This window comes from Desmodus rotundus, chromosome 4, assembly GCF_022682495.2.
Source record: "Desmodus rotundus isolate HL8 chromosome 4, HLdesRot8A.1, whole genome shotgun sequence".
NCBI classification, from domain to species: Eukaryota; Metazoa; Chordata; class Mammalia; order Chiroptera; family Phyllostomidae; genus Desmodus; species Desmodus rotundus.
Genome location: NC_071390.1, coordinates 147926436 through 147953540, shown reverse-complemented (window position 1 = coordinate 147953540; position 27105 = coordinate 147926436). Strand labels below are relative to the sequence as shown.

The 27105-nt window shown below is 45.3% G+C and overlaps 1 protein-coding gene and 1 pseudogene across 4 annotated transcripts in view; both read right to left on the bottom strand.

The window, feature by feature from the left end:
• Positions 1-27105, bottom strand: part of SVIL (supervillin) — a 156963-nt gene that overhangs the window by 87456 nt on the left and 42402 nt on the right. For all 4 annotated transcript variants that reach the window (XM_045182714.3, XM_045182719.3, XM_045182722.3 and 1 more), the window contains exons 2-3: positions 7178-7235; positions 1623-1714 (exon numbers count right to left, since the gene is read on the bottom strand). The gene's annotated coding sequence lies outside the window, so the exon portion shown is untranslated. The remainder of the gene's footprint in view (positions 1-1622; positions 1715-7177; positions 7236-27105) is intronic.
• On the bottom strand, positions 1661-20268 carry LOC128780766 (U6 snRNA-associated Sm-like protein LSm3 pseudogene; annotated as a pseudogene).

Here is a 27105-nt window from a genome sequence, read left to right as displayed (position 1 = left end):
GCTTTCACTGGAAGGAAATGCTGTAATTTCGGTGCATGATGGATAAAGTAATTACTGTGATTCTCCCAGCAGCACGGGAGGACCTGGTACGTGCTGTGCTGATGTTGGCAGGGCCTCATGTGATACTGACTACAAGGGTATTACTAAGAAGCCAAATAATTGTTTCTTTGGAGAAATGGCCCAATTTTGTGGAGAATAAAGGTCTCTCTTCTGGCCGCCTCCTCAGTCATGTGAATTCACAGAGGCTCATCTGAGAGTGGCTCTTATTGAAAATTCGGGAAGGGGTGGGAGAGAGAAGTCACTGTCAGCCCGGGGGCCACAAACTTCTTGAAAGGCTGAGTCAAAGTAATTCAAAAAAGGGGGTATGAATACATGGAATGTAATTTTCAACTGCTTCAATTTCCACTTGTTTTTTTTAGAGTGGTCATTTTTAGTCATGAGTCAAAAGCACATACACACAGACACACACACGTGTGCATGGCTTTTATACTGTACTTTGATTGTGTTCAGAGATACAAGCTTTGTTTTTAATTTACTTTTAAATGATAGCCACCTTAAAATTTAGGTTAGGTTGACTTTTGCTAAGACTGTTGGCTTCAGAAGAGTCTCTCTCTCACCTGGGCTCCCCAGGAACCAGAGTGACTAGAGGCAGAGGTGTGCCTGCCCTCAGTGTCTAATATGTCGAGTATGTCCCTGTTTAGAAGACATGGGTACAATGATAATGGTGCCTCCGCCCCGCTGCCTGCTGCGGGAGCTTGGCTAATGATAGCCTCCCAGTTAACAGATTAGCTCTAGTGAGATTATGGTGATAAAACTTTAATGGCTGGTAGCACTTATTTTGAAAATATTTTCAAGGATGATTTAAACCAAAGAGTATCGATTATTTATTTAAATCCCCAAAGTGGAGAATGGAGCTGTATTTTTTAGATGACTGCTCAAGAAGCTAGTGAAACCAAATTCCAAGTGCTCTGAAAGGTATTTCTTAAGCTCATGCCTCAACAGAAGCCTTTGAATGGATGAACTGAAATGGTGTATATTCCTATCACGGCACAGGCAAAACTAGGGGTTCTCGGCTGATAGCAAACGAAAATATTTTACTGCATGTGCACTTTCACTAATGAAAATACTAATTCACCAAACACGACTGCCTACTTGGGGAAGAAGAGAGATGAAGAAGAGACGGTCGGTGCTCGTGGTGCAGTGTGTAGCTCGATGGGAGCTACCGATACTAAGCGGAAATGCCACAGCACCAGAAAACATCAAGAGGCCAGGCAGAGGCTGGGGGGAGAAGAAATGGGTGCATGAGCAGGACTCACCGAGATGGGAGAAGCTAGGAGAGACAAGGTAGGGTTGAGTCTACGAACCCTCTCATAACCTCCCCACTCAGCCTCCAGGGAAAACTTGTGGGTGCTTAAAATGCAAGGGAAGGAACACATAGAAAGGTGAGGATTAAAAAATGCAAGAATAGAGGTCTCTTAATTGAGGTTGATTCTTGGATGAGGCAGAAAGGGACGCAAGGAGAATCCCAGCTGGAGGTTAGGTAAAGAATTCTGAAAGAAAACCAGATAACACAATTGTTGGATGCCCGGGACACTGGTCCGCCATTTAGAAATCAGTCTTACCTTTAGGAAGTGCAGTTAAAAGCTTAGCATCACTTCTTCTTGTGCACTTAGCAAGTTGTTCTTTATCTTCAAGCAAGAACTCTTTCTGAAAGCTAAAAATTTCTCCATTAATAAAATGCTTTGTCGATTTAAAGCAAGATATGTGATACCTAGTAAAAATGTGCAGAATGTAAAATAGTGGAATGCTACCGCTATATATAATCAAATATGTGTACATAGATTGTAAGAAAAAAGTTTTATTTGGGGGAACTAACGTAATTTTTTTCATTTACTTACAGTTATGTTAATATGACTTTTTGGTACAACTAAATCACTGCATTCACAGGCTGGTGGTATGGCCCATGGGGGAAAAACATCATTCAGACGGACCACCTGTTCTAGCGCCGCCAGTGGCTGTTTGGGCTTGGATTAATCACTTGACCTTTCTGTGCTACACTTTCTTCCTCAGAAAATCGGCAACTTGTCTAGGTGATACATGCTTTCCTGATTTGAAATTATATTAAAGTAACGAATGCCTCCCAACAACCAAGAAATAACAGCATGGTGAAAGGTCTAATGTGTTTGGGAAGAAACACAGAGGAAATGAAAGGGGAGGAGAATAAAGGGACTGCGCACCTGCTCTGCGCTTTCCTGCTGTGCTAAGCGAATTCCGTGTGTTACCTCAGTTACCTTCACCAGACGCTGAGAGGTAGGAGCCAAGTGCCGCTCTGATAAATGTCTAACAACTGCCTGCCTCCTCTTGCGCACCTCCCCCCCCACCCCGCCCCCAAAACCACTTGCTTCGCATCATTAGCTGGTAGTGTGAACACTCTCCACCACGAGCTCCAAACTGGAAGAGAGGCACTCTGGCTGCGATGGGCACCGTGAGCCGGCTCCAGCACACCCCCGAACTATTATCCTTGGTTTACAGACTAGGACACTGGTAAGTGACTTCCCCAAGAACGCACATTTGGCTGGAAGACTACGTGAGATACAAATCCAGCGCCTGCTCTGACGCTGCGCGCAGTTGGGGCCCCAAGACCGCTGTGCGCCCAACTCCGCGGTTTCCCGTGGGCATATGCCCCGAATGGGCCACGGAGTCGCCTGACTCGACAGAAGAAAACCAACCTAGGAAGCCAGAAAACTGATATTCCCCCATGATATGATCACCTCCAGAGAGGTGACCCATTGGCCTGAAAACGCACTCAATGTGAAGCTGGCCTTCCCTGTGTACTTCCTCCGCTGGTGTTTGTGCTCTGCAGGTGCACCTCACAGAGGCCCAAGACGGACAGAGGAAGGTGCTGTGCATACTGTATCAGTGGGATACATGGATAATCTATACCCCACATATAAATTAAATGTTGAGGAACTTCCACACATTCCACAGCATGGCACACCACCCCATCTTCCCACGACCAAGTTCATCAGAAGCCTTAGTTATTGCTGATGAATGTAGTATGACTTCCATTCATAAGTAGGAGTGCCATGTATTCATATCATTTAATAGAAGCCTGGAGAATAAGTAGTGTTTATTAACCACACTCCGGATGGCTTAAAAAGACCCTACACCATCAGCTTCGATGAGAAACTTAGAATCGGCACTGACTTCTCCACAGTGAACTGTAGTGCAGTAAAGACCCCTTTCAGGGTTTTATCCAGAGCTACGTTTAATGTGAACCTAACGAATGAAATAGCTGCTGAAATGTGCTCTAGTTAAGGAACGACATGCTATTTTGATTGATAAACTGATTGTTTAAATATCTTCATACTGTTCTGCACTTTCTTTGGGAAACTAAAATCTCAGGGAGAAAAATCTATATTAAAACAAAATGATGCAATCCCTGAAATATTCAGCTTCTTAAGCCATTGACTTTGGGTTACAATTATTATCTCCTATTTTCAAAAATAAATATCTGCATGTTTCTATTCCTCTCCCTTTTCCTGCTTATCAAAAAGCTTAATAAAGCCACTAGTGAAGACTGAGACATCACCCTGAGTTAAACATTTTGCTGGACGTTTACAGGGGTGAGTTCACAAGTGGGCACCCGACAGCCGCTGGCTCCACAGCCACTTGCTTTCCTGAAACAAGCCGCGGACAGTGCCAGCACCAGCAGACGGCACAGCCCCCGCAGCCGGTGGAAACCAATGGAGAACCCAGCGCTGGCAGGAACGCCTCTCACGCCTCTCTGACAAGGTTCCCTGTAAATGCACCTCCTCCCCCTGAATGCTCTCCTCTCCGGCTCTCCTCCCATCCTGGCTGAGTCCTCTCCTGGCCTGGGCCTCAGGGTAAGGTCATCTCCTGAAGGAAGAACCCCCTGACCCACTGCCTGGCCCACCGGATCTACATTACACACCTCTGTTTTTCGCTCACATTGTATCCTGTTCTCCTGTTTGTAGAACACATTACAAGTATCTCATTTTTACTAAAATTGTTGATTTGTACAAGCAGTTGTGCAAATCAATACATACGTGCTGAATGAATAACTACAATAAAACACTTTCAACACATGCTACAGCTCACGCTGAAGTATTTCCTGTACACACTTTATCTACTGTTGACATGGTGGAGGCAAAAAGAATGACAAATACTGAGGATAATTAGAAGGGCATATATTTAAGAACATCAGTTATAAGCTTCCTCCCTCCCTCCCTCCCTCCCTTCATTTCCTTCTTTCATCTTTAGAATGCGCGATTGGGAAAACGTCTCTCCTTACTGTCTTTGCTCGCCTTGCATACGTGAATGAAAACATCGGCATGATACGCATATTCCGCCATTAGGTCTCCACCTTGAAGGTAAACTTTTATTATTAGAATCCGTGTGGCTGTCTTCATATTTTCCTGTTGCTCCTATTACCTCTGTCTCTGTCATTCCCACTAAACGATGGATAACTTCTGAGGAAGCAGATGAGCGGATAAGAAGAATGAGGAGAATGGGTAAGAAAGCGTGGCTCTGAACGTCACGAAAGCTGTGACCAAAGCAAGACCCCTCAAGCCTACACGAACCAGGTTTTGAAGAGTTATGTCTCTTCCCTGGGGCTTCTATGCCCAAGGGCACAGTCCGCAGTGGAAATGCAGGCAAGACAACCGGTAAAGGATTCTGAGCCAGCTGTGAGTGAGTAACCCCTTCTGATCACTAAGGGCTGATGAAACACACATGCCCGAAAGAGCCCTAACATCACCTGCTCTCACTTTCCTGAGTCGGGGGCACCAGGGCAGCGTGACTGTCAGGGCCTGCTCCAGACTCCCAGGAGAGCTGACTTCACGCCCTGAGCCCTGATGCTGAGTCAGGCTCTTCCTCACCCGTCTTCCCCTCCGTGAGATGGGATCGCAGCCCCGACAACCTCTGCAGGCCTTGGTGGGCTGCCACAGCTCAACCAAAGGGTCCCACATTTCTATATAAACCATCTCCCTTATGTAACTAAAGTAAATGCTAGTCTGAATTTTTTTGAATTATTATTTTAGAAGTGTCTAATATTAAGAGGTATCTTTTGCATTTTTTAATCTATCTTCATCTCCTCTGAAATAGTGCTCATTCTCACTAATTTTTTAATACTTCCACCTCCTTCCCTCTGCTTCCATAATCTGAGACTGCCCCCTGCCTCTGTGATAATTTTTAAAAATGTGTCCCAGTAACCTACTTTAATGTCCTGCAGTAGCGACAAAGGGTAATTTCATTAAAGTGAGGGCAGGGTATATCCTGCTGTCACTACCTTCTACCTCTCACAAAACGTAGGATCTACCAGTACAACGATTATTTAGCACCCACGCTGTGAGAGGCTCCCCTGCAATCTGTTCCCTCTCCTGCTGAAGTTCAAATTACAAGACATGGGAATCCCTAACCCATTAGCTCGTAGTTTCACCTCTGGTCTCTGGTTGACTCCATTTCCTTGAAGGAGACAGGTTCTTATATCTCCAGCACATTTACACTTAGTTCCTTGGCAAGCAGGCCATCGCTTTCACAGGTATACGCCGACTAATACCCAGCATGTTAGAACAGCTGTGTTCCTCTGAGCCACTCTCCACAGGAGTGTCTGACCTTCATACTTTCTGCTTTTCCTATCCTTCAATAAGTAATACCTTCCTGTCTCCCTTCCCATGTATGCCCTTTTCTTAGCCACTATCAGAGCCTAGCCAACCTGCTAGGGACACACTGGGAACTAAGCAGCTGTGGTCTGACTGTTTGTGTCCCCTCAGATTCCCGTGCTGAAACCCTAGCCCCCAAAGGTGATGACATCAGGAGGTGGGCCCTTGGCAGAGACTGGGCCATGAGGGCGGAGCCCTCGTGAGCAGGGTTAGTGCAGTTATGGGCCCAGCGAGCCCTCTAGACTGTTCAGCCAAGGGAGGGTGTAAGAACGTGGTGTTCTGCAACCACCATTCCGGCACCCTGGTTTCAGACTCCCAGCCTGCAGAACCGTGAGGAGTGAACTGCTGTTATTTATAAGCCACCCGGTGCATGGGGTTTTGTCAGAAAAGCCTGAACAAAGTAAAACATAAGCCTTCTATCCCGTTAAAAACATGGCAAAGACTAGAAATAGGGGAAACTGGGTCAAGCACTGGAAGAGTAAGTTTTCCCGAGTCAAATAAAACAACCTCCCTGATGACCCCGGCTCATTTCCACTGTGGCCAACCTGACACTAACATTTGGGTGAAATTCATCGAGGCTTCATGCCCTCTTGTGCGCTCATGAGACCAGCTCTGCCACTTGAAATGCAGAGCCGGGCTCAGCCTGATGAGGACAGAAGTTAGACAACTGTTTATTCCAGTGCCATTGAAATGCAAACCCTTTTTAGTAAAAAAAAACATCACATCACACGTAAACATTAGGAACAAGAACATCTGAGTGGAGTTAGGTGTAGACTGGTTTGGGTCCTACCAGCACAAGGGAGTGTAGGCTGCGATACACACCTGTGTGTAAGGGATGATAGCCTTGTGCCTCCACCTGAAAACCCAAAATCTATTAGGGGGAGTGATCTAAGAAGCTCCTGAGATATAGCTATCTTATTTGCCACAAACTTTAACTTTCACATTATTTTATACCAATGATGACGCACCATGGAGTTTTAGTACATTGGGTAAATCAAATTAGTACCCACAATATTCTGCAGCCAAGGGAAATGAGGTGCAGACAGGTAAGAGAGCCGGCACCAAGTCACGTGGACAGAGGGGTGGATGGGTGGGGGGAGGGAAGGAAGAAGGGAGAAAGGGAGGAAGAACAAGGTGAAACTTTCTTAAAAAAATCCCATGCTCCCTCACTTGATGGGCAGATTACAGAAGGACACCCCATGCTTAGAGGCAGGTATGAGAAAGAAAAGAGCTCTTCACCAGAGTGCAATTATAGAGACGTCAACATCCTGCTCTGTACATAGTGCTCAGAAACAGCATGAAATACAGAAACAGAATCTCTGCCGGCTGGAAGCACTGTCACGTTAGCTTGCTTCACTTATTTTAACAAATCAGACTCTGCAGAGAAAACATACTGACAAAGACTGAAATGCATAAATTAGACATTTAGGAGATAATTTAAAAAGCTCTTACAAATCTTCCAAACAAGAGTCCTTGAGCAAAGAGCACTTTACCTTGGAACTTTCCTTTGCCGTGGGAATCCAACAAACCTTACGTTTCTCTTGTTGAAATCTAAGGGGAAAGAAACAATGTAACACTGAGATAGCTGAACAATAGGTTTTTTAAAAAGCCATGGGAAAGAAAAGTCTTCAAACTCCTCTTGAACATAGAATTTAAGAAAAAGAAAACCATTAACCAGACAAGAATAATGAATAAAAAATGACACCGTCTAAGAATCAAATTTGACATTATACATTTTACATAGGCAAGATTTTTTGGTTTTCTCCAAGTGAAAGAAAGTGAATATAATCTGTGGGTAAAAAAAAAAAAATCTGTCATAGATCACTGCTATGATTTAAATCCATATAATTACAGGAATAATTTAGAACAACTAAATATTAAATAATATAGTTATATCCTTATATTGAGGGGCAAAAAGTCAAAAAATTTTGGCCAAGATAACCAGAAATATTGACAGTCACAGTCTGACTTATTCGAGGTGGTTTGAAAGGCTGCATGGGGTGGGGGCGCGGTGAGGAGCTGATGGAGAGCAGGGGAGTGCTTAGCCGAGATGGTACTGCCTTCATTAAAACCTAACCAATAACAACACATCAAATAAACCACTTATTTATTTCTGAAGACAAAATAGATGTTATGTAATGCCAGCTGGGAACAATCCCTTACAGCAAAGACACACATCCGAGTGAACCAGTTAATCAAAACCAGGTGCAGACAAATTTATAACCAGTCTAATGGCAAGTAATCTGTTTTACAGCTTTTGGCACAGCGACCCCTTGTCCACCAAGGGAACCACAAGTGACCACTTATGGAAACCTTCCCCTGTGGAAATGCCTTTCCCTGGGTACTATCTGGGGTCAGCAGCCCAAGGAAAAGGAGGTAAAAGGATACCACATGCTGACACGTCGCTATCCATCAACGAACACCCAGGATCCTGGAATCCGAAAATCTGACGACCAGAGGAACATCATAAAACGCAAAGCACGCTGCCAGCTAGACATCTAGACTTTCCTCCTAATTAGACAAATACCTTCTCACATACTTTTTGAAAAGAGAACTCAGTTCAACAGCTATCGAGTATTAGAGAAGAAAATTCCTGAACCTGAGGCTTGAACTGTTCCGATCACTTCCCAACAGTGCATCTGTGCTAGAAAATACTTGTGCACACAATGGCTGAATTTCAAATGTGGCGTCCAGAATAGCCTCAGAATTCGTTCTTGTTCAGTCAGTGAGCTGAGTCTGTGACACCACTTCAGTGGTTAAATTGGGAGCATATATTTTTCTCTGTACTGGAAAGGGAGCCACTAAAAAGACAACATTTTGTTCCAAACTGTTTCACATGAAGATTTAATAGACAGACACTCACCCATGCCTACTGGAAATAATTTAATATATAGCATTTGGTTTAGAAAAATAGTTTAAGTTCAGAACTTGATCCAAAGTTTGCGTGTTCCAATTGAATTGGCATTCTTTTTCCCCTACATAAAGGCTTTAGTGGTTTAGTAATATCTTTAAGTTATAACAGAAAAAAAATCACATTTTTCAGCAATCCCAAGATAAGCTAATTTATAAACTCAATTAAATATTTAAAATGTCCTTTGAGAAAACCTTATAACTAACTGGATGCAGGAGACTGCAAGGTAGAATGGGGGTTCTAGCCATTCGTTATGGTATAAAATATACTCAGAAGTGCATTTTCGATTTCTCTTGCCTTACCTTGTTTCTGAGATAACTTGAAAGCTCCCAAGTAGCTGGAGAACCCTGGGCTTCCGATCATGGCTACACACACACAAAGTTCAGTGACAGAGCCCGTTCTGCAGCTAATTCTCAACCAGCCACAGCTCTCGGCCACTCTAAGCAGCACTGGGATGAGATTTTTCCCAGCACAGGGCTAGAGCAATCAGGCACTTGTGCCCTTGAGAGTATAGTAAAAGCAAAGCAAGAGGCTGCAGGCTGGAACAGCTCGAACCCTGTAATCAGATTGTAAGCAGAACATAGGCCTGTGGACGCTGGGGCAGACTGGCTCTGCGATGGGGCACTGATGATGCTACCACGTCATGTCGGCGGCCAAAGCACAGCACGGACTTCCGCTAAGCAGACAGCACTGCACCTAGCCATCATCGGGGGAGTCAAAACAACTCCTCCTTTTCCTAAAAATAAACAAACAAGCAAAAAAACCGCAAAAACCATACAGAACCTCTTGATGTTCTGGGAGCAATGGAGGCTGCTCTGAGTCTGCTTTGCTAGGTTAAATGAAATATTTTACCTAACAGGGAGCCAAACCCCATAGCCAAGATTTGTGAACAACATACGAGTGAAATTGTGGGAAAAGAAAAAGCAGATATTACTTGAGGCTCAAATAGCTCTTAACTCAAGAGCTATTTGAGATAGCTCTTACATTAAGTAGTATCTACTTGACTGCCCCTGTTTATATTATCATCTCTTAAAAATAATTTTCTTAGAGTAGGTTTAGGTTGACTACAAAGTCGAGGGGAAAGTACAGAGATCTCCCATATGAACCCCCGACCCCCACATGCAGAGCCTCCCCCACGATCAACATCACTCCCCGGACTGGTACGTAGTTTACCAAGGATGGACCCACACTGACACACCCATGGCCCAATTTACCTTAGAGCTCCCTCCTGGTGGTGTACTTTCTGTGGGTTCAGACAAATGGATAATGATATATGTCCACCCTTATAATATCACACAGGCTATTTCCATTACCCTAAAAGTCCTGTGTTTTCTGCCTTCAGCTACCCACCCTCCCTTGGTAACCACCGATCATTTTATGACTCCATAGTTTTGGCCCTTCCAGAAAGTCATACAGTTAGAATCATACAGTATGCAGCCTTTTCAGATTGGTTTCTTTCACTTAGTAATGTGTATTTAAGATTCCTCCATGTCTTTTCGTGGTTTGATAGCTCATTTCTTTTTAGCTCTGAATAATATTGCATTGTCTGGATGTGCCACAGTTTATTTATCTACTCACCTATTGAAGGGCATCTTGGTTGCTACCAGGTTTTGGCAATTATGAATAAAGCTGCTATAACTACTGATACCCAGGTGTTCCTGTAGCTATACGTTTTCAACTTATTCGGGTATTAAGGAGTGTGACCGTTGGATTGTATAGCAGAGTATGTTCGATTTTGTAAGAAGCTGCCAAACTGTCTTCCAAAGTGGCTGTACTATTTTGCATCCCCACCAGCAAAGGCTGAGAGTGTTCCATTACTCCACACCCTTGCCAGCACTTGGTGATATCAGTGTTTTGGATTTTTGCCATTCTCATAAGTGTGCAGCAGTATGTCATTGTGGTTTTAATTTGCATTCCCCCGATGACGAATAATGTGGAGCATCTTTTCATGTGCTCATTTGCCATCTGTGTATCTTCTTCCGTGAGTTGTCTGTTCGGGCCTTTGGCCCATTAGTATTGGGATGCTTGTTTTCTTTCTGTTGGGTTTTAAGAGTTCTTTGTATATGTTAAATAACAGTCCTTTGACAGATGTGTCTTTTGCAAATATTTTCCCCAGTCTGTGGCTTTTCCAATTCTCTTGACATTGTCCTTTGCAGAACAGAACAGAATATTAATGAAGTTCAGCTTACCAATTACTTCTTTCGTGTGTCACGACTTTGGTGTTGTCCCTGAAAAGTAATAGTCAAACCCAAGGTCCTCTGGGTTTTCTTCTATGTCATCTCTAGGACTTCAGTATTTTTGTGTTTTACGTTTCAGTATATGATCCATTTTGAGTTAATTTCTGTGAAAGGTCTAAGGCCCAGCCTAGTCTTATTCCTCTGCATATGGCTGTCCAGTCATTCCAGCACCATGTGCTGAAGAGACTACCTTGGCTCCATTCTATTACCTGAGGGTTTCTGCCCAGGAAAGCCATGCCTCCCTGTATGGGCTTGAATGTCTCTCCATTCTGGGGGCAGGAGTTTGCCCTGTGGCCTCTCCTCCCTCTGGACTCAAGATGCATTGGTGATTTTCCAGTTTGTTCAGCTTTTTACTTGCTGTTAGGAGGGGGCAGTGACTTCCAAGCTCCTTCCATGCAGCACCAGGAACCCTGGAGCTCCCTGTTTATTTTTACCTGTGACCTGTAGCTGGTGGGCCCAGGCAGTGATAATGCAATTACAAGAAAACTATGCAATAATCAGACACCGACTCTTTTACTGATAAAAGGAACATTAAAGAGAAACTAGGAAAAGCATCTCATTAACAAGATGAAGCAACATAGGACTAGAGAAGTAACTAGTTCATGGGAAGTCACTTGGTTGGTGATGCAACTGTGGGATCCAGGGCAGGTGAGATCACGATTCCTCTGACTCGCTCCTCCTCGCCTAGGAGGCAGGGCCCTGAGTATGTCCGTCTTTGTATCTTTAGTTGGTGCACAGCAGGCCTACAGTGAGTGTGTGCTGAATGACCACATACAATAATGGACTAATCTTCTCTGAAAACCGGAGATCGTACTATCACATCACTATCACACAATGATTTGCATGGATTTTACACCCTACTTTCAGACCACGTTGACTTGAACTGGTTTCCAGTGCCTGACTCAGAACACGGACTCTAAAGACTGGGTGAATGAGAGAATGAACGAATCACGTAAGCAGACAGGCAATGGAATCACCTCTATTCTTCCTCATTCTGAGATCCCACCTCATCCTCAGCCAAGCCCTTTAGTTTAGTTTTCTTTTTTAATCACAGTGTACGTTTAATAAGCCATTTCTATTTCTTCAACAGGAGGCATAAAGGAAAAATATTACCATTCTTTCTTTCACTTGAGACTCCCACTAAAGTCTTGTCTTTCCTAAAGTGTGATGTAATAATATGGAACATAAATATTGGTGTGTGGGAGGAATGGGGAGAAAATGTCAGATTTGCCAGGGACATGATGGAACGGGAAGGAGAGGGAAGATAACCCTGCAGTCCAACTGTGAACAATGTCGATATGAGTCCAGGTAAGAGGGACCACCTCCTAAATCGCCAAAGTCAAAAGCTAAGGGTGTAGATGACATAGGATCAAGGTGTCACACCCTCAGGCACAGTGCAGTGCAGTGCACAGCTGGGGCTCCGGAGTACGTGGAGGCGACACGGAGAAGCCGATCCCACCAGTTGCCCCGGCTGACAACACACGTGCATCCTCCCAACGCAAGAGCACTGTGCTCTGCGGGTCGTTCTCATGGAGGAGCAAACGGAAGCAAAGCCTAGGAAAAGGGAAGCAGCCGTTGTCCACCACACCTGCTGTGATGAGTGAAGACCAGGGTAAGCCCTCACTGACGTATACCAGCCTGCGCACGATGTCAGTGCTCTGGGGCACTGAGCTCATTCAGTCCTCACAGAGCCTGCCTGCGGGAGCCCTAACAGCACCCCCACGTGCAGGTGAGAAGACTGGGCTATGGTGTGATCTCGGGTAAACACTCAAGCCTAGAATGACCACTTAAAATGTGTTTCTACAGGCAAAACCACCTTTCCCTGAGCAGCCAAAGTAGAATCAAAGGTGTAGACATGCAGGGGAAGACACCATCAAACGAGGGAAAGGACATGGAAGCACCCCGAAGAGCGGAGCACATTTCCTAACCCACACCTGGATCTCCACCACGAGGAGACCCGTGGCTTATGGGCTGCGCGGCACGGCCCTGCCGAGGCCTGTGTGGTGTCATCTTGTGTCTCCTTATTGTGCTCCCGGAACGGCAACTGAGGCTGTCCCACACTACAGGAAGGTGGGCTGACGAGGAAGCAGGAGGTACTGGCAGCGGGGAATTACGACTAACAGTTGTCCGAATACTGCTCCGAGCTGTTGGCTCATTTCTAAAATTAAGAAGAGCCACAGAACAATTTTAATGACATCTGCTGTAAGCTACTAAAGGTGATGGATGACTGGGCTGAAATTCCAAAGCGAATGATATATTTTTATAGCCCAGTAAAGAAGTATGTTGTATGCTAGAAGCAGCTGTAAATGGTATTCTCATTTTCTTTGACGGATTCTATTTGGGCAGACTCTTAATCTGGGGCAGAGTTGCCTGACATGAGGTAATCCTGCCGGTGGGGATCCCACTGAGTCCCTTCTCATTTTCCTTTTATCACATACTCATTACTTTGACAGTCCAAATTCCTGACTTCAGTGCGATGCTCCCCTGTGCGCACTGTGAAATGCTGTGTGAGTTCTGGGGAGTGGTAATCTCCAGGACAAGTCTGCAAATAAAGTTGTGTGTTGCATTGCTACGTAAGGTAATCTAAAACAGGCCACCTAGTGGAGATGAAAATGCAAAGGTGCTTTCCGTGAGGAAGACGACGCTTAAAGATTTGTCTTTATCAGATGTGATGACAGAGCCAGGCCCGCCATGCTGCTGTCAGAAATGATTTTTACAGAAAAGGCTGATCCCAGCTCCTAAAGACTTATTGTTTATTATCTTTAAAATACATGTTCAAACAAGCCATGTCAAAATTTGTAGTGAAAATGATCTTTCATCATTTTAACTTCTGGGCAATTTTGAACCTACAGCTAATGATCCCCGGGGAAAATAACGCAGGTAGTTTAGAGGAAGAAAGGCTGGTCAGCCACTTCTCAGAACAAGAAAAAAAGAAAGACAAAGGTTAACTTTTTGTTCAAAATCTACATGGAAATACACAGACCACGGAGTATTATTCGGCCTTTAAAAGGAATGGAATTCTGACACACGCTACAACCCAACACACACCGGGCCCTGCGACAACGATCTGACAAATCAGCCTGTCCTCAGGCGGGGCTGTATAAACTCCGGAGCTGAATCCTGGGGCATAAGGTACAGAGCGCTGTATCTTCTCGGCTGCCAGGCCCCAAGGCCCCTCCCTGAGGGGACCCCGTCAGTGGGAAGGGGCCAGCGCATTACAACTATCCAGGGAGGTCTGAGAAGGCTCCTGCCAACTCCAATCATTCTGTACTTACTATGTGATGGTTTTCACATGAACTGAAAGCTAGGAAATACTGAATCATCAGATATGAGGATTTTTATGAGTCTAAAAATCCAGATGGTAGACAAGTAACTGCATGAAATGGCTGTTGATACCTGATAGCTGTTCTAAAGTTTTACTTGGATGACTTGAAGGAAAGAGCTTTGAATAATATCATTTGTGGGCTTCCTTCTCCTCAGAAGGGCATCTTAATAAAAACAACAATGGCAACTTCAACAACAGTAACAATATGAAAACCCAGGACAAGTTCAGCAACTCACCATTCCCAATGCCTCTACTGATTCCATGAGGTTACTATGTTAACCCCCTAGTAGAGTCTCAGAACAGGCTCCCGATGTGTTTGCTGACTGACCAGAGAGGGCAGAGGAAGGTCAGGAGATCTGACGGGTTCACACCGGCCTTTAGAATGGACAAAAGTCACCGAGAAAGCAGCCTGTGTGCTCACAGAGTGGCTGGCATGGGGAAGTTATGACACGGAAGTCAAAGACAGACTCTATTCTGCTTGTTGACATGATGAAAAGTATGTTAGTACTTATGAGCAAATTTAATATGTGGTACAAGGTCAATGATATCAAACTTTGTGCCCCTCAAAGTCCCATGGGGTGCATGTTAAAAATGAAGGTCTCCCTACCCCAGGTGCTTATGAAACAAACGCCCTGTGGTTCAAAACCCACTAGTATAGCCATTCATGTACTACGTCCATGAAGACGCAGGAAAATTGAATCAGGCACATAAGCTTGATAAAGGAAGCCTTCTTGGCGAAGGTGACTGCAGAACCTAGTAGTGGATGGAGAGGGCAGGGTCAGACATGCCAGGAGGAAGAGGTGCCATAAGCATGAGAGATGGAATAAGAATGATGCTGAAAGGAGACGGGGGCTTAAGTGGTGGGCCATATTCAGAAGGAATTGACACGGGATCCGGACAGCCCTTTCAGTGGTGGGAAGGAAGCAAGGGAGAGTCTCCCAAAAAGAGGAGATTCACCTGCCTAGAAGAACCGTGGAAGTCCAAGTAGAAAAAGAAAGTTTCTCTTCCCACCCTGAGGCCAAGCTGCGATACAGTATTGCTGTGTGGTCCTGTGACAGGAGAGAATGCTTTCTCAAGAATGTGGGTTCACTAGCCTAGGCATTTCCTAGTAGGTGGCCTGCTTGCCTCTTACCTGGGACTGTAGACAGTAGAGTGAAAAGCTTATAAAAGCCAACTTTTTTTTGGAATAAAGAAACTCATTATTGTGATCCCTTAACCTGGTCCACGGCTGGCACAGAGCTGGTGGGCTTCTGTTTCCATTATCAGGTGTGGTGGGCCAGCCCTCACGTCACAGCCACTTGAAGCAGTGAAACAGATTGACTGCCAGGGATGTAAGGTACAGGGGATTCAGTGTTGGGAGGAGATGTAAATCGGAGGCTGACATCTTTCGTTATTGGCATAATATTCCTACATACTCAGCTGTCCACTTGAACCCACTATGCAAAAGACAAATGTCATTGATCTCACCCCTCCCCTCTCCCGGGCCCCTACCTGTCCCTGTCCAACGTTCTGCAGTGTACAGTCACCCCGTCTCCACATCGTACCCCCGCCACTCACACAGGATTCGCTGAGCAACTACGACAGGTCAGACACCAGGCATCAGTGTTCTGGAGGAGTGCCTGCCCTCAGTGAGGTCGCAGTCTCGGTTAGAATATCACCTAATGCATTAAGGACAGAGTTTTGTACATGGTACCAAGGTCTTCTTCCACCTTGTCATCACTGGCTCTTTTGAGGTTTCCCCACTTCTTCCTTTTATCCTATCAAGTACATATATTTGTCTTCCTCATATAAGATAAATCCTTCCTGGGTAAAACGAGAGACAGTTCCCTCCAGCTGTAGACCGAGCAAGAGCACAGCAGAATTGAAACACACATTGCAAAAACTTCCTTCCTAGAAGAGAGAACATTTCTCTCCTCCTCCCTCCTCCGACTTCCCAAACACCTGATGCTAAGAGCGGAAGCATTTTAACCATGACAATGCATGCAAATGAGTATGTAAACTGTTGTGGCCTAGACAACTGTGAGCTATCGTATGACTTTTTACATTCCCACTGATTTGGAGTGAAACAGTTATTACTGCTTCCTTGTAGCCAATCACTAACTAAAGTAATTAAGGGAGAATCATCCTCGCTGGTGTGGCTCAACAGATTGAGCACCAGACTGGGAACCGAAAGGGCATCGGTTCCATTCCCAGTCAGGGCACTGGCCTGGGTTGCACCTGGTCCCTGGGTGAGGGAGTGCAAGAGGCAACCAACTGACGTTTCTCTCTCACATTGATGTTTCTCTCCCCTTCTTTCTCCCTTCTTTCTCCCTTCCCCTCTCTCTGAAAATAATTTTTTTTTTAAAAAAAGAAAACTACCAGTCAAAATAGAATCATCCACTTGAGTCAGTGACTAATTAATTTTCCTCCCCTCAGAAAAGGCAAAAGTTATTTTAACTTTCCAAAAACTATGACTATCCCTCAAAATCAAATAATCTTTTATCATTAAAGCTACAGACATATTTAAAAATTAAATCGGAAAATGTGATTGCCTATCTGTTAGAGTTCTAACTTCCTCAATCTGGATAACTAGGATGTGAAAAAATTCAAGCAAGAGACTTGGAAATTACAACGCGGTAGACTCTGGTGGCTTCAAATTGAGGGACTCATAGTCTCTGTTCCAACAAGAAGCCCCTCTCAGCTCCTGACATCTTTGTGATGCACAAAGAAAATGTACTCACTACAGAGGCTTCTCTCTGCTCCTGCTTGTCCTGGACACACAGCTAATCTTTTCTCGTTAACACCTGAAATGCAGTCATTTTCCCCCTGGCCAAAACAAGCTTTGCAATGAGTTTCAGGGGTCTTATAAAGTCCCAGTGGCAATCAGCACCAAGGCAACAAGTCCTTTCTCCAGGCCACAAGTTCATGTGATAAGAACAAGTAAGTCAAAGGCATTGTGCATACCTTGGGGAGCCAGGCACTCAACAGAGATGGCAAAATATTTTTAAAACATGGCAGGGGGGAAGGATTTCTTTAACAGAAAGCCAAAAGTGAATTTATCCTTTCTTTCAATGACAAAAAGCGGACCCAGGGCAATTAAAAGAAGATAGATAACAAGGTCAAAACAGACACCTAGCCCCCAGCCCCTCAGATGCCCTCTCCCACGGCAGCAGGTCCAGGACACATAGCTGCGGGAGCCATCCCGGCTCACAGAAAGAGCAGGTGAGCTTTGTTTGCTACAGCAGGGCTCCTGGAGGGAGAAGAGAACCTACCAGGCATGGTGGTGGGCCCTGAGAAGGAGCTGCCTTGCATGCCTTCCTGCCTGGTAGGCTGTCCAACGACCGCACCAGGTGCATGAATGTTCAAATGAAAAAGGAACTAGTGTGCACTCACCTGCCACACGACTAACTCAGGCTCCTCCTCCATTTGCGGATCTGTCTCACCTCCAGGTTTGGTTTGTGAGCCATAACATACTTCAACAACTGGAGCAAATCTGAACAAAAACTTCAGTAAAGAGACTTTCCCAATCTCCAGCTAGGTCTCAAGTTTTGGAAAAAACTCAAAAGAGTAAAGATGGATTCGGCCTAAAAGCATGCAGATTTTCCCTTGGATGTTAAGCTGTGGCTCTTAACCAGCAACACATATTAAATCTTTTTTTTTTTTTTTTTGCATCTTGATGATCACATTTATTGGAATGGTTGGAGAAAAATAAATATGCATTTAGCTTAAGAATTTGTGATTTATGTGCAAATCAACTCATTTCATGGGTGGAAGAATCCTTGGTCATTTCTCAATATCAAAATGTACACAGGTTTCTCTTTCAAATATCTTCTACATTACAGACACAACCATACAATTAGGACAAATTCTTTGTTTCCGCCAACTCTTGATGGAGGGCAACTAGCCCAACACCATCCCCCTGGACTGAGGGCATCGGAATATTCCATTTTGCTGACTTATGTATCTATCCCTTTATATGTTTCTTCATCAATTTCTACAGTGGTCACCGTTTCTTCCACATCTCCCAACACCGTATTTAAAGGTAGATCACAGGTACATAATCTAATCTGCCTGGAAGCTCTCTGTCATTTCTCACTGCCACATAAATTCCTCACCCAGGCTGAGCCTGCTAAGATCCTGGGGCTCTTCTATGGTGTGGCAATTTGTTGCTGCTCCACATCATCCGCCACGTTTTCTCATTAAATCTTATTATTTTAAGAGAACAAAGAGGCTGAAGAGAGAATGTCATGAATGCCTTTTTGGATGAGAAATTTACAATGCCTTTTTGGATGGAGAGATCAATTAACAGAGCTCATTCACTCTAACCCTACATTTTATAGAGAGCAATGGAAGGGACTTGTCCAAGGTCACTTAGCACAGGCGCCATTCCGGGGCCCCTGGCTGCTAGGACTCTGCCTGGTCTACCCCATGAGTGGGGTAGATTTCCTCTCTACCCACACACGGCCTCAGCACCAGGAAGACTTTACTGTGAAACACAAACAAGATTTTAAGAGTCTCTAAGACATCTTGGGTTAGAACGAAACGGTTAACCATCCCCTGATAAAGTCCATACTACATAGAATAAGCCCTGGCACAGGACGTGACAGAACAAGCCACCCAGTAAGCAAAGCCCTAGAAAATGAGATATGCCACTCTGTCCTGTGGGAAGTCGCCTCCTGTTTCCCATTCACACCAAGGAGAGTGCACATTCCTGTCACTACAGCGCACTAGAATTAATTGAGCAGTACTAGGCCACGTCTCCAGGGTTTGGGCTCCTGGGCTCCTTACAAGACGCAAGCCCACTGCCACGGCTCTGCGGGGCTGTCCCCAGACACCAGCCCTCTCCGCCTGCCTAATAAGGCAATGTGCAAGTTGACTGGCTGGCTTATAGGTCACCCACTGTTTACTGCACAGACTGGGCTGGCAGGCAAAGCTAGAGCCTACCTTTTGGCAGACAAAGGGTTACCCCTTGCCAAAAACTCTAAAAAGGCTGCACTGTTGCTCTATTTACATAATAATAAACTCAGCAAAGGAGCATGCCAGGCTTGAGACCCAGGGTCCTCTTACAGGGTTAAAGGAACCTCATTTCATCTGTGGCCTGCAGGGTGCTGTGCAGTATAAGGGGAACCTTGCCCCTGCCTCCCCAGCCCCTTCCCCAGCCCCCGGGGCTAAGAACTCAGTCAGTCTTGGGAGCAGCTTATTTATCATGCATCCTGACTAGCCAGGCACCCCCACTTCAAAAATAGCCACTGACTGCCTCCAAATAGACTGCATCTCCCGGGTCCTTAAAAAGGAGTCACTGGGTCAGGTGCAGAAACAATCCTTAGCATTCCAGAAAGTAAGTATGTGTCAGGGAAAAGTAAACTGTATTTTCAAATAAAAAAGGCTGAGCTGTTGGCCAAACCATGCTTGAACACTGTGGCGAGCCCGACTGAGGGAAGATGGCCTCGCAACAAATGCAAACACCCATTATTTTTAGTTCTGTTGAGGTCTGGGCCTGGAGTCTCCCTGCCTTGCCCCCGCCACCACCCTCCCCCCACCCCCGACTCCCCAGGTTCCTTGGGCTTCTCTGCATATAAGGAAAAGAATACAGCTGTGGTGATTAACTGCAGCACAGTCCTCATTGCACACATTTCCTTTAGTTTTGGGCCATAGGTGTTTTTGTCATTCAGAAGGCATTCCACCCACTGCTTCTCCACAATTTGCATTGTCCCAACAGAGTTCTGGGCACTGCCAGCATTTCAAGTTTCAGCAGTGGACTGCGAGGCTGGACCTGGTGAGGAGTGGGAAGTCCGGGGCACTACGCCCCAAACCTCTGACAACTGGACTCACTGAACTACTTACTGGCTCTGAGTCACCTATGAAGTCAAAATTCACAGGTGACTCAGAATTACAGGAAGCAACAACTAGGCTGACAGCCTCCTCATTTCACTCTTTCCTTCAGGCTGGTGCCCAGTATTAACTCTGTGTGTGTGTGTGTGTGTGTGTGTGTGTGTTCACAGATCACCCATTGCGTTTCTCAGAGCCCTGACATTTCCCACCTGACAGCCATCCTCTGCTTCTCAAAGGAGTGCAGTGCGGCGTGTCTGAAACCGGAGTTACGAAACACGGGTGCTCGGGCAATGCGAACATGTTGGGGGTGTAAATGTTAGACCAAGTTTCAGTTTTCACTAAGCAGGTTCACCTACTCAGCCCCTAGAGGGTGCTCTGACAGAGCGGTATTCGGAAATTCCTGTCTGGGTATTCATGACAAAGGGGAACAGTGGGAAATGTCCAGCACCAAAAGCTCTGTGGAAAAGAGCCTTAGAAAGCAGAGTTTAAAAAAAGTAACATCAACCCCCAGATCGTCCTGACTTGCCTTTGCCCTCACAACCCTGAACTAGCCTTTACAACCTCCAAATTAGGCAAACAGGAGAGGAACCACAGGTGGCCAACAGGTGTGGCCAGAATCCGAGGTGTCGGGTTGCTCTGGGCCCCTCGGAAAGTAGAGGACTTCACAAGTCAGCTGCTGCCAGCAACCACAGCACTGGTTGGCCTTTGTGTTCATTTGACTCCCAAGCAACTAAATTCCCATTATTTAAGGCCAAGTTGGAGAGTACTGAAGCACTGTCATTCCTTTCTCTTCCTGAACTGCCAGCTTTTGGGGCTGTTTGATCCCTAATTAGCACTTCCACCAGAGACTGGCCAGGAAAAGAACAGGAGGTGAGAGGACTTAGCTGCTGGCTGCCAACTCCGGCCGGTAAGCCCTGTCAACCCAGGTCCTTGATGAGGAGGATGCTGCCATGACAGGGCAGGCGTGGCACTGGAAGGTGACCTGGACCCCCTGAAGTAATAAGGCCCTACAGTCCAAACCCCTCAGGATGTTAGGAACTGCAAAGTGAAGACAGCAAAAAACAACAGAGAATTGATTTCTCACATAATCGTCAATGGCCACTGAGCTATAATCTTCAGTTCGTTCTAATTAAATTTAATATTATACAAGAAAATTCCTCTCTTCCAGTCCCTGCACCTCTCTCCTTAACAATGCAGATCTTCTCAGACTTACCCTCCCACTGGCATTTCTATCTTAGGCTAGGCTGTCCAGCAGGTTTCCAGCACAAGAGAGCTATTCACAGACTTGATGATATTAAACCTGCCCTGACTCTCTGTTTTGAAGGTATGTATTTAGTCACCAGCCACGTAGCAGAGCCCGAACCACTGCATTTTTCCCACTGAGATTAAAGCTGTGCCACTTGCATAGGCAGAATTGATTTTTTTATCGTATCTTTTCCTGTTTGGAAGAGGAAAAGGGCATTCTTTTAAAAATATACATTGCACCTTATTGTCTATTAAAGCATACATGCTATTTGATTGGGTGGCAGAAAGTTATTTGAAAATGATTAAAGGCTAAATCTTCCATTTGCTATGTATTTAAGTAATACTTTATTTTTAAGCACATTATCAGGCTGTTTTCATAAATGTACCTTTAAAATGGACACCCTGTGTTCAATAGGCTTGCCCTGTGTTAGCTTACAATATACTGATATAGCTTCCAACCTGCTCTTGCAGTACTGATTCAGCTTGGTCACAGTTAACCACATTTAAGGGTTAGTTCAAGTACTACCTTTTCTTTTAAAAAGTCATTGAAAACTTGTTTCCTTAACTGCACTGTGTCGCCTCCTAGTGGCAAAAAGGAACTGATGCACTTTACAAAGTCAATTTTACAACCACCACTCAAAACAAAAGCATTCTTGTTTATAGCAATTTTACTATCTCTGAGATATTTAAGAGCTTAAATGTTAGCAAATTGTTTCATTCATTTACTCAACAAATATGTATGGAGTCACCTATAGGCCAAGCCATGTGCTGAGGCTGGGAGACAGTGGAAATCACTGAGGAGACAGTGGCAAAATTCAGTTCTATTACATCAGTTAACAACAAAAACAAAGGTATAATATAATGCCCCACCCACCACAGGCCCTTTATTTTAATGTAGGTGAAATGTATATTATGTGAGTGAAACATCAATACTCAGGAAGTGACCGTGACTTTGTATTTACTGCTGGTTTCTCTCTTCAGCTCCTTGTCTGTCATCTCCATCAGTATCTGTTCAGTAAAATAGCTGTGGGCCACAAGTACTCATGGGGTCCAAACTAAGGAGGCTTTATTATCAGCCAAATAAAGGGGTCTGTGTTGTTTTCAGTTGTCCATATTAGAGACCAAAATACTGATAGTTACGAATATGAGTTAGTCTCATAAAAAAGTAATAGGCCTATATATATATAAACTGATGCAATAATGTACCACAATATATTCTTTTGTATATAAACCTCACAACATTCTACTCAGAATCTCACATCTGATAAAATATTAAATTCCAAAGCCACAGAATGCTATTGTTTTACTCCTCCCATCCCCCCACCTCTTTTATACTAGCAGGGTCTGAACTAATATTCCTAAATATGTGAGTTCTGGCGTAATGTACAGGATGGGGTACAGGGTGACACACCAGGGCAGCAGACAGACGCTCTTGCCCACTTGGACCCGGGGCCGTGGCCGCATGAAGAAGCTCCACGCTGAGAAGGGTTCTCGCAGTCCCACAGGAGTGCAACCTAAGTACTCTGGGTCTGCTTGGGTGCACTGCAGGAGGGAGGGAGGGCAGAGAGCTCACCCGCACCGCCCTCACCATCTCTGTTACTTTCTCAGAGCCCTAGATACTGCTCTTGATGTTTAGGACATTTGAAGAGGTTTCTTAAAAACCATACAAATGCTTTTAAGTGTTTGTTATATACACATTCTACCTTTCAACATACAGAGCTTCAAACGCAACAACAAAGCCACTTGAATGTTTCACAAGGGGCAAGAGAATCTCCTAGGCACATAAACTCTCACAAAAGAGAAATACATGTAGGTTCCCCTTTACTACAATTCCACAATTAAAATTCCACCAAAACTGCTGAGATGCTGTTCACAGTTCCTTCCTGCCAAGACTCTGCCAGTTAACGGTGAGGATTCCATGATATGGATTTAAACATCAAGGGGTCCACAGGTACAGGGTCTCTGGTGGTTATGTAGGAGAGGGGTGGGGGCATTTTGCAAGACCTGGTATGATCCAAGTTAACAGGAAGCACACACAACCACTGTTAAATATGCAAAGTGAGCTTTGTTAGGTACAGTGTTCTCTTAGAAAACAAAGCCTAATGCAGCATCTGTGTGATTATCACAAGTTGAAGCAAAATTCAAGTAACTTATCTAAGCATTTCTTTCATGGCCCAGTCTTAAGAGAGAAGTTCAGTCTACTCACTTATGTTCTTCCTCATTTTTTAGGGCTAGAAAAGGGTGGTAGAAATATGTTTAATTTTAACTCAGTGCCCAAATTCTAAGGAAAAAAATCTCATTTTTTGATTTGTTAGACTGATGTTTTAAACAAAAGCAGGACATTGGATAATCAAGGTCAATTTGAAAGTTACCAAATACAGGAGTCCAGGGTTCAACATACCTAGAAGACTGTGGCCTTAATCTCTGTGTTATGCCTAAAATTTTTTAGAGCAGCCATGTTAATACTCGTGTAGTTAGAGAGCACTCGTGAAAAAGGAGACATTCTGTAATTTTATACTAAAACTGTATTTAAAGCAGAGTTTTACAAAAATTTCACACTATTTTAAAAGTACAAACGAGGCACAAACTGCCCCAGAGTCTCTGCAGACTGTTAAGTGAGGACATTGCTCATGCCCCCCCAGCACCTCGCTCCCGCCCTCCGGGAAGTTTCCTGGTGAAGGGAACCCACGCGTGAGGCTCCCCACTACTTGTTTCATCAAAAACCAGTTTGTCTTCACTGGACTCTGACCGAGTTGGTTATCAAAAGCCAATGTGTCAAATGCCTGCTCCTCCCTGCTCCCCTGGTCCCTTCGTCTCTCAGAGAAATTCACAGCGCTTCCGCAGTTCGCCTCCAACCCAACACCCTGAGGAAAAGCATGATACATCATGGAACTTAACCAAGCAGCACCGTGACCCAGGGGCGGGCAAAAGTAAGTGCACCGCGCCACCGTGACCCTCGTTTGAGCCAATGAAGCTACTGAAATAGCCACCACCTGCATGTCTTTTTCCAGACGAACAATTGTAAGCCTACTTTTGCCCACCTTTGTATTTTAGACAATGTGTCAAATTTTATTAAGAATATTAACAAAATAGGCATATTAAGCTATAGTCAGTACATATATTACATAAATCCTATAGGTTTTTTTTTAATCCTCACTTGAGGATATCTTTACTGATTATAAAGAGAGAGACACACTCAAAGGGATAGAGAAACATCGATGTGAGGGAAAAACATTGATTGTTTGCCTCCCATATGTACCCTGACTGGGGATCGAACCCGCAACCTTTTTGATGTACGAGGGGACAATGCTACAACCAACTAAGCCACCCAGCTAGGGTGCTGTAGTTTTTCTTCCTTTTTTTTTGAAGACAGTATGTTGTTATATGTACTGACTCCAAACCCTATCCTTGGAGATTTAAGAAGCCCTTTTATTGTTAATCTACACCTAGTTCTACGAAGCTTGGTTGTCTTCTCACCCAGTCCCCGCTGAGAAGATGCTGAGAAGCTTCTAGAAGGTTAAGGCCACTCTAAGTGGGGAGGAGAGCAGGGGTCCAATGGGGAAGGATGCCCTCACTTCTCCTCCGTACGTCTTTGCTGCCCTACATGTGCGGAACCAGCAACTGACAGTCCCACCTAGACTGGCCCTCACGGAACTGGGGATTCTCCTGCACGGAGCCCTAGAGGAGACACGCTGCAGCCCAGGCTTGCTGGGCACCACTCCGAAGACCCTGGGCCTGTGCACAGGGAGCGACACTTACATTTACACAGGAGGTGGGGTCATGTGGGCGACAGCTATTCAGTTGAGTAGCACAGAAAGCCAGCTCCATTCATTTTACTAAACAATTTCTTACTGGGGAAAGAACAATGAATAGTGTAAAAGCAGGAAAAAATACCTTTTGGGTGCGCAAAACTTTTAAAACTCACTCAAGACAAAAATAGACACTGCAGAGAAAACAAGCATACACCTCAACCTTGCTCCTGAGGTCAGAGCTTCTCTGCTCCTACCCCAGGAGCTGTCTCCACCTCCCACCCCAGCGTCCTCCAAGTGCCAGGTGGTTGGACAGAATGGAATGGAAAGGGTTAGGTTATGCTCTACCTTCCTTGGCCCTCCGCACAGAAGGGGGCGCCTGGCCACCAGTCCCGGAGTGCAGATGCAGGGACCCACCCCACAATGCCGCCTGCCCTCTGACATCCACAGGCACGGCCTGGTTTCCCTTAACCCTCCCTGGGTTTGTGGCCATGGGGCACGGCCGCTGTCCTTCCTGCCCCTGTGGCAATAACCTGTGGGCTCGTCACTCCGCAGGCCTTGCTCACTCCAGAGCTTCCTTTTCTGCGGTGTTCACTGCTGTGTCTTTCTCGCTCTCTTGTTTTATGAATTTTTTTGGGGTGACATAGGTTAATAACATTATATAGGTTTCAGGTGTAATACAATTCTATAACACATCATCTGTATATTGTACTGTGTGTTCCCCACCCCAAGTCAAGTCTCCTTCCATCACCATTTACCCTCCCTTTACCCTCTTCTACCTTCCCCACCCCCTCCTCTCTGGTAATCACCATGCCATTGTTCGTGTCTAAGAGTTTTTGGGGTTTTTTCCCCTTAATCCTTTCATTTCACCCAGCCCCACAATGCCCCTCCCCATGACAGCTGTCAGCCCACTCTCTATCTATGAGTCTATTTTGTTTGTTAGTTTATTTCTTTTGATAGATTCCACACATGAGTGAGATCATATGGTATCTGTCTTTTTCTGACTAGTTTATTTCACTTAGCATAATGCTCTCCAGGTCCATCCGTGCTGTCGCAAAGGGTAAGATTTCTCTATTTACGGCCGAGCGGTTTTCCATTGTGTAAATGGACCACAGATTTTTTATCCGCTCACCTACTGATGGACACTTGGGCTGCTTCCAAATCTTGGCGATTGTAAATAATGCTGCAGTGAACACAGCAGTGTATTTATTCTTTCAAATTAATGTTTTGGGCTTCTTCAGATAAATTCCCAGAAGGGGAATCGCTGGGCCCCTTTTTTTGAGGAAATTCCATACTGCTTTCCACAGTGGCTGCACCAGTCTGCAGCCCCACCAACACTGCACTAGGGTTCCCCTTTCTCCACATCCTCGCCAGCCAGCACTCCTTTGCTGACTTACTGATGAGAGCCATTCTGTCAGCTGTGAGGTGATATCTCACTGTGGCTTTAGTTTGCATCTCTCTGATGATTACTGATGTTGACTGAGTATCCCACTTGCCCGGACACACACTTCTAGGCTCTGTTTCCCACTCGCCCTGACGGCAGCTGCTGCTGAGTTTCAGAACACCTGGGAATCGCCCTTTCCCTAATGTCTGCAAGTCTCTACTGAAGCTGGAGAGAGGGGAGCGGGACCTGGGGGCAGCTGTGTCCTCACAGCCCTGCGCACGCTGATCTGAGGCAGATCTGAGGATGCAGGTGGCACCACAGGCCCCTTCCCTGGAGGAACTCCTCATCCCCGAGAGCTAGGGTGCCAGGTGGACTCTGCTACCGTGCACCCATCCGTAATTTGTCTTTTGAAAATTCCTGTCCCTTTGGACGCAGAGTTCCTGATGAGAGCATTTCAGCAAGTCATCAGCCAGATGGTGGCTAAGGGGTCTGGGAAATGATGCCACAGCCAACAAGGTATCAGGGTGCAGCCAGAGGAGTCACCCCATCCTCTCCTGCACTCTCCCCTGCCCTACCTTCTCGTTCTCACTCAGTGCCCAATGCAGCGGTCTTCACATGGCAGGCATAAATCACTACCACTTTCCACTTGACAGTGTTCAGCGGCATCCAAAGTGCTTTCAATAGCTTCCTTAATCTCCACACAGTGGTCTATAATTTACAAAGTGCTTCATGTGATCCCGCTGCCAGGAAGGTTAGTAA